Here is an 8,842-nt window from a genome sequence, read left to right as displayed (position 1 = left end):
TCCTCTACTTGAATTGAATTATACTTCAAATCCCTCCCTTTTTTTACCTAGATTATTCAATCTTATAGAAGATCCTAGCTTCTCTGAACCTCAGATTTCACAGAAACTTGGGAATTTCTCCTTTCTTTTTTGAATTCAATTATTTCTTCAGCATTGAAACTGCCTTTGAAGTGAAGGCAATAAACCAATGTGAATAAAATTGTGTTAACTTCAGTGATAGTTTTATAGCAGAGGTTTTCTTGGAGATGAATGAGAAAGAGAGAGACAGACAAGAAAGACAGACAGACAGAGACAGAGAGAGACAGAGAGACAGTGAGACAGAGAGACAGAGACAGACAGAAAGGGAAAGATACAAAGACAGAGAAAAAGATAGAAACAGAAAGAGATAGAACAGTGACAGAGAAAGACAGAGAGAGAAAGAAAGAGATGAGATGAGATGAAAGGATAATCTAGTTTTAAGACTACTGGCTTAGCTATTGTAGTGTGTGAAATTGCTTATTACATGTGTCCCAAAAAGCTTAATGCAATTGTAAACTATTGCACTTAAGACAGCACTAAACTTTTGGGAAAACCTGGTATATTTGTGGGGAATCTCTACTCTGATAGTTTGTAAGGCATTATTATTCTTTATGACATTTAAAACATTATGCTTATTTGAATGTTATGAATTTCTGATAAAGTTTCCTTAAAGTCTGAATTGTTATTGTTGTTATTTTTCAGATTAATCTGATTTTAAGGATCTGATTTTAAGGAAGGAAGACAAGCATGGGAGAGGTTAAGTAGTGAATTGAATTCGAGTCTTCCTGACTCTAAGTTCAGAACTCTATAAACCGTACCACCTAGCTACCTATATCTGACAGAGGAACTGAGTGTAAAACACATAGAATCTGGTAGTGGGGGAGCTCTGGATTCAAATCCCCCATTAAACACTTATTATCTAAGTAAATTAAACCTTCTGAGTCTGTTTTGTATAGTTTACATAGTTAAGTTTTGCAAAATGTTGCACATACTTTGTGTCATTTGATCCTCAGAACAAACCTGTAAGGAAATTGTTACGTTATTCTAAGTTTTCAAATGTATAAATTTAGTTTGAGAAAGGCTAAACAACTTTTTACGGTCACTGTGCTGACAAGCATCTGAGACAGGATTCTAACTTGGGTCTTCCTGATTCTAAAACATGTGGTGTATCTATTATACAACTAACTGCCTCTAATAATGTACATAACTTCTAGCACACAAGGATTTTTGTGAGAATAATGTAAGTCATGTAGATATATGTAATTTGGTTTTGCAAATTTTAAAGGACTAGATAGATTGGATATATTCATGCTTACACACATATACATATAGATGCATATACATATATCTGTTTACACATACATACAAATGTGGTGTGTGTGTGTGTGTGTGTTGACACACATAAATACAGGGCAGCTAGGTTCCACAGTGGATAGAGTGCCAGACCTAGAGTCAGAAAGACTCATCTTCCAGACTTCAAATCTAACCTCAAACAATTACTAGCCTACTAGCCATGTAACCCTGGGAAAGTTACTTAACCCTGTTTGCCTCAGTTCCTCATATTTAAAATGTACTGGAGAAGGAAAGGCAAACTACTCCAGTATTTTTCCCAAGAAACTCCCAAATGGGATCAAAAAGAGCTGTACACAACTGAAACAATTGAACAACAAAATATCAAAGACATATGCAATAGTAAGTGGGAGATCATCTCAGAGGGAAAGCACTAGTAGGGAGTAAGAAGAAAGGTCTCTTGTAGAGGGTAGGATTTGAGCAGTCTTGAAGGAAATCAGGGAGGCCAGAAAGCAGAGACTGATATTCATCAGAACGATGTATCTTTGCCAAAAAAGTCCCAAATTGCATCACGAAGAGTTGACACAATTGAAATGACTGAACAGCAGTATACACACATGCAGATAAATATTGTTATTAATTCTGATTCCTTTATTCCCCCAGGAATGGCAAAAGACAGTTAGGATTGCAAAAGTTATCTCTACTTAAAAAGCTAACTCTAGAAAAACTAACTTTATTTTATATTTTCCAAAATTGAATTTTTAAAATTAAAAATTTACATTTCTGAGTTATCTATGAAAAAATCACTCTTTAAAAAGAATAGCAAAATGTGATAGGGAAATAGAATAAGACTTTAGCAGAGGTTAATGGTCATGCTACTTTAAAATGACCAAATGCCACTTTTGGTCTCACCTTTGCCAACTTTACTCCTCTGCAAGTAATGTAAGCATATTTGATGTACAATAGAAAGATCCCTGAAAACACACATCCTGAGACATTTCTCCACAAAGCTATCAACACTGTAAAAACTAGGGACTTATCAGGGAAGTGAGTGCCCTGCTGCAACATGATCTTTCCCTTTTCTCCTCTTCTCTGTGTCTGACAGAAGACAGGGATGTGCATCTTTCCAATCTGATTGACAAGCCTCATATTTTAAGCAGTGTTTGATACACTAGTGATAGAGGAAACTGGCAATCCAAATATCTAACAATTGAATTCTGCTTTTCTTTCCATTACCTTCATTTGTTATTGTTCACTGCAGTTATGAAAAGGACTTTGTTCTTCAAAAAAGACTTATTTTCTAGTGCTAAAGTCATTCTCCTGAGCCATATGTTCATGTTAAGATTGGGGGTAGAATCAAAATCTGGGTTGCCTGGATAAACACTCTTTCCAAAGAATCAAGCCGGTTTGCCCCTTCTTTGTGGCTTCATTATAGGTTGGGATTTTAAAATTCTTTCCTATTCATACATGTACTCTTCTACTCACTGTCTGGAGAATTGCAAATTCCCTCCAAACACTTACACCTTTTATTGCTCTCCTTTCTCTTCATAATGAAAGAGAAAGTATAGGCTTAGTTCTGTTCTCTCTGTTTATGAAATTCTCATTGCCATTGGTTTCAAAGCCCACTCCTCTATATCAGAATCTTAACCACTTCCTTTTTGAAAGAAAAAAAAATCAAAATTCATTCTTCATATATTTATCCTGACTAGTAAATTTATCACCTAAAAGAACATGCATTTTAAGAGAGACCTAAGTAGGATGAAATATTGTGAAATACTGTAGTCTACTGATTAAAGCCCTGGGTTGTGAATTTGAACTCTTTTGGTCTAGTTCTGTTACTACATGAATGTGAATGAGAGCAAGTCAATTTTCCTCCTCAGTTTCAGTTTTCTAATCTGTATATGGAGGTAGGTGGTGAAGGTGAAAATATTTTACTATTTCTGCCTTCCAGCCAAAAAGGAAATTATTTACTTAAAAGAAGTTAGAGCAAAAAAAAAAGAAGTTAGAGTTTCTATGAGACAGGAGAGAGAGAGAGAGAGAGAGAGAAAGAGAGAGAGAGAGAGAGAGAGAGAGAGAGAGAGAGAGAGAGATTTATTACATATTCACTATGTGCCAAGTCCTGTATTAAGCAAAAAGAAAAGACAATGTCTTACCGTCAAGGGGTTTGCATTCTAATGGGAAAAGGAAACACAAAAAAGGAAGCTGAAAAATGAGATGGAAAGGAGGAGGTAGAACAAGGTACCTTAGGCTCAGGGAGAGGTGGAAAAGTCCCTAGGGTCAGGTGTGGAGCCAGGAGAGAATTGAGGGGAGGCTGGCCTGGGCAATTTATAAAATGGAGGTTCCATGTTGGAAGTCACCTCATGGAAGGAGAACTTCAGCCAGATGGACAGAGCAACTTCAGGGTAAGGAGGTAGTTGGGGTGGAGGTGGAAATTAGAAAAGTCAAGGGGGAGCAGGAAGAGAACTGAGAAAATGGTAGGAGAAATTCAGTTTGTAGGGGCGGCTAGGTGGTACAGTGAGTAGAGCACCAGCCCTAGAGTCAGGAGGACCTGAGTTCAAATCTGACCTCAGACACTTAAGGCAAAAACTAGCTGTGTGACCTTGAGCAAGTTACTTAACCCCAAATGTCCCCCCCCCAAAAAAAGAAAAGAAATTCAGTTTGTGGAAGAGGGATTAGATGTCATCTGTTTGGCTTCATGGGTCAGAACTAGGAGTAAGTGGTGACTTTGTAGACATACAGATATAGACTCTTTATAAGGTATTTTTTTCCAAATGATTTAAGTTGTCTCTATGTGAAATTGACTGCCTGAGGAAATAGAAGTTTCATCCTCTAGTGTACTTTGTAGCAAGACTTCTCATCCATTTGTGGGTTGGAATAGATAGTCTTTGAGATCCCTTTCAAATCTGAGATTCCATATTTCTGTGAAAATAGTAACCACAGACCATACAAATAGGTAGGTATGATACACATTTTATGGTAACATTAGCTCTGGACTGGAAGTAGTATAATTAGAATCTTGGACATGGATTTAAGGGGAACTCAATTCCGATTCACATTTGACACAAGCTGTGTGACCCTGGGCGAATCACTTAATCTGTTTGCCTCAGTTTCCTCAATTATAACATGGGGGTAAAAATAACAACTACCTGCTAGGGTTGTTTTGAATATCGAATGGCATAATATGGGTAAAGATATTTACACGGTTTAAATAATTGTAAAAATGCTAGTTATTTTCTTTTCTTTCTTTCTTTTTTTGCTTTTTGGAGGGTAATTGGTGTTAAGTGACTTGCCCAAGGTCACATGGCTAGTTTTTGTGTTAAGTGTCTGAAGCTGGATTTGAGCTCAGGTCCTCCTGACTCCAGGGCCAGTGCTCTATTCACTGTGACACCTAGCTGCCCCCTAGTTATTTTCATTACCATTATGGATTGTTGTGTTGTTTTCTATATCAGGGGTGGTAGAAGTGATAGGCTTGAGAGCCAATAGTTGCTTATCCACATAGATTTGAATCACACCCCATGAGTATCTACTATCACTCTGTGATTAGAAAAGTGTGGTACAGTGAAAAGAGAGCTGAACCTAGAGTCATTAGAGACCTGGGCTCAAATACACCTATCAAATATTATAAGCTATGTTATTAAAGATATCACTTACCCTCTCCATGATTGAATGTTTTCATGTGGCAATTGAAGATAAAACATATGCAATATCTACCTCACAGGGTTCTGGAAAGGATCAAATGAGATGAAATGTGTAAAGCATTTTGTAAATCTTAAAGAACAATACAAATGTCAATTCTCATCATTATCCATCCAAATTTAGAACAATTTGTACATTATAGATGTTTCTTATTGCATCTAGAAGTAGAACATACATTCAGCCTCACCTGAATTTGAAAGGTCTCCACATCTTCTCCCAGTTATCTTTCAGTCATGTTTCACATTACTACTGCTCATACCCTCTACATTCCAGTTAAACTGGCCTGTGAGCTATCCTACCTCCATTCTATCTCCCATTTTTGCACTGGAGTATATTCAGTCCTCATTGCTACTTCATAGAATATCTTACTTCTTAAATAAATTTCAATCAACAATATCAATAATATTAATAAACATTAAGCACTTAGTACATTCCAGGCATTGTGCTAAGTTGTTGTTCAGTCATTTGTTAAGTTGTTTCTGCCTCTTTGTGACTTCCTTTGGCGTTTTCTTGTCAAACATATTGGAGTGGTTTGCCATTTCAATCGCTGGCTCATTTTATAGAGGAGAAGCTGAGACAAACAGGATTAAGTGATTTGTCCAAGGTCACAAATCTAGTAAGTGTCTGAGGCCAGATTTGAACTCTGGAAAACGTCCACTTTAGTGGAATGCTTCCTTCAATAAGAACATAAGCTCCTTTAGACAAGGGACTGTCTCATGCTTACAATACTCTCACACCTCCCTACCTCTTAGCTTCCCCAACTTTTGTCAAGACTAAGCTAAAATCCCATTTACTGTAAGACCCCTTTGCCTGATGTTCTATAATGCTAAAAGCCTTCCATCTGTTGATCATCTCTGATTTTTCCTGCATGTGTCTTGTTTGCAGATAGCTACTTGCACGTTGTCTCCCCCATTAGATCGTGAGTTCCCTGATATCAGGGACTCTCTTTTGCCTCCCGTTGTATCCGTGACACTTGTCATGCTCCCTCACATGCATTAGGCATTTAAGAAATGTTTATTAACTGACTGGTTAGTCACTTACTGGTCTGGGTTATCTCACACCTAGTGCGAGTATTCATTCACTTTCTGCACTGTCCAGTATTTTTTAATCTGCATGCCTTTTTTTTTTTAATTCCTGTTTGCTACTGGTTTAGATTAACAAATTTATTTGTTATTCGCTGAGCATGATGGTGGTTAGGTAACTGGCATTTGGAAGAAAGGGAGGTGAACCTTTAAATATAGCTGAGGGTAACCCTTCCCTGTTATGGGATAATGACCAGAAGAGTGGGTTGAACCTAAGATTCATTTCCCATGGAATAATCATAACCATATTTAGGATATTAGATAGATATCATTATAGTCTAGTATTCTCTCTTTGAGGAGAACATAGAGGGCCAGTCTAGTGTCCCCATTATTCTGATCCTGTCTTGGAAGAAATCACAGTCTTCCTTGGAGAAGGTTGGAGGAGGGTCTAGTGATACCTATTCATTACTCATAGTAAGCTACATGGAGAAAAATCCATGCAGACATATATAACGTACAAGGTCAATACACTTAATATCTATTTGACCTCTAGCCTTTTGGTTCTTTCTGGCTTAGCTCTGACCCAGCTCCTTCCTCTCTACTTCTTGGCCTTCAGAATCTCTATTTAGTTCTGAAATGGCTCCTCCTCATACAGGGTCCTTAGGCTATGACCAAGTCTATCACCAAAGGGTTTTCCTTGATTCAAAGACAAATATTAGCCTAGTTCACACTCTGTTCTGATTGATTGATTCAATAAAGAAGTGTTCTTACCTAAAAATTAGTTATTATTAAATGGGAAGGAATAATCAATCAAAGCTCACCATTATGCCACAATTCTAACTAGTATACTACTTTGTCTCTATGCATATATTAGCTATTCATTAATTATTTGTTAAACTGAATTGAATAACAATACTTTGAGAATCAGATAGAAAGTTCATCCTATGTTTATGAAAACAGACTGTGTTTTATAAACAATTATAGGATAGTTTCTCTTTGTTGCTACTGTTTATTAGTCTATAAATCTCTGTGGTTGTAAAACATATCAAATTGTGGTAGATACAATTTTTGATGTGTTAGTTTCACTTTCCACTACTCCTACAGTTGTTACTAGATTAATAGTTGAGGAACACACAAGTAATTCAACATCCAATGAAATCCATTAAACTGTTAAGGGAGATGTGCAGTTCATTGCACTAGTGCCAGGCCAAATGAAAGTGGTAAAATATACTATCCTTTCAGCAGCTTCTGTTTATATGTGTGTATGTGTGTGTACATACACATATGTATATATGTATACAAATATTAGCAATATATATACACATTTATGTTCTCTCTTCATATATATATATAATCATATATACATATTTCCATCCTGCTGGCTCCTTGCATTTATTTTCAGGGGTTTCTATCAATTATGTCATCAACATTATCCTGTTGCACATGTGCATATATATAGTACATAATGCACATATGTTATATATATATATATATATATTATATGGATACCTGTATACATGCACAGACAGTATTTTTGATATTCATTTATTATCCTTATCTCAAAATAACACTGTACCTTGTTCTATTCTTCTTTAATATGTCTGTGCATGGTATACTCTATCCTTAGGGCTTATTTATTCTTGTTTTGCTTTTTTTCTCTAACTGAACATTCTTGCCTCTTTTTGTGGGTTTAAGATTCAATTGAGATTTCAATGACAGGAATCCTTTGGGGGGAAAATTTTAAGTGCTCTTCAGAATAAGGATCCAGATACAGGCACTCCTGGGAAAATTATCTTGTGTCCCAAGCAAAAAAAGATGCTTATTAAAAAAATTCTTTCAGTATCAATTGGGTAGCTGAAGAAATTATGGAAGAGTTTTTATCCAGGACAGTTTGTTTATGACAGTTCATTCCTCTCTGGAACATAAGGAGGTGGGTTTTTTTTCCCTGTCTACTCTAGTTCCCTAACCCCTATGTAGAGAGTTTCAAATGCTTTTTGTTTAGGAGAAGGATATAGTTTTTTGAGATGGAATGTTTTATCTTCTTTTCATTTAGGAGTTATTCTATGATTTAAAACATTCTGTAAGTGTGGATCCAGAGTGTATCACTGGGCCTCTAGGAAAAGGAGAGGGTGAACCATCCAGACCCATAGAAACTACAGCAGATTATAGACATCAGTCAAGGGGGGTTTTGTTTCTCGTCTGAGAAGGAGGTAGGGATACCTAGTTGATTTTAGATCATGCATACTTTTGGGGAGATCTCCATTGGTTGGAAAAGCTCTATATGGAAAGGTTTTCTTTTGAGACAGAAATCTGTTTTTTTTCCTTTCCTTTTTCTTTTCTCAGTGACTCTTCCTCTCAAAGCATCCAGTGAGAGACTATGATCTCTTTCTTACAAAGGGATATTTACTTTGTAGATACAACATAGCACGAAGAAAGTACAAATATTTTCTACCACTATCTTCGGAGCATATTCTCCCTGTTTCAACTTGACACAGTTCCAACATAACACTGACCCACCAATTTCATGTCCATATGTGATCCTACCAATTCCTCTCATCTACTTTCGACAAAGTCTTCCCTGTAAGTTCTCAGAGGTCATTCCTTGCTTCTCCAGGTTCCACAGGTGGAAAAACCTGTACTGAACAGTAACTAATTGTCTCATCCTCCTAACCAAAAGATCAATCTCCTTCACTTAAAATGAAAAAGAATAAACAAGAACCAAGGTCCTTTCACCATTCACCTGACTTCAAAGGGGAAAGGACTCCACATCATCTCCCACTATATTATTCTCTCTCTCTTTCTCTCTCTCTCTCTCT

Source organism: Petaurus breviceps, unplaced genomic scaffold (assembly GCF_028583685.1).
Source record: "Petaurus breviceps papuanus isolate PSGF00001 unplaced genomic scaffold, PetGlider_PUasm1.0 186, whole genome shotgun sequence".
Taxonomy (NCBI): domain Eukaryota; kingdom Metazoa; phylum Chordata; class Mammalia; order Diprotodontia; family Petauridae; genus Petaurus; species Petaurus breviceps.
Note: the sequence above shows the minus strand (reverse complement) of the source record.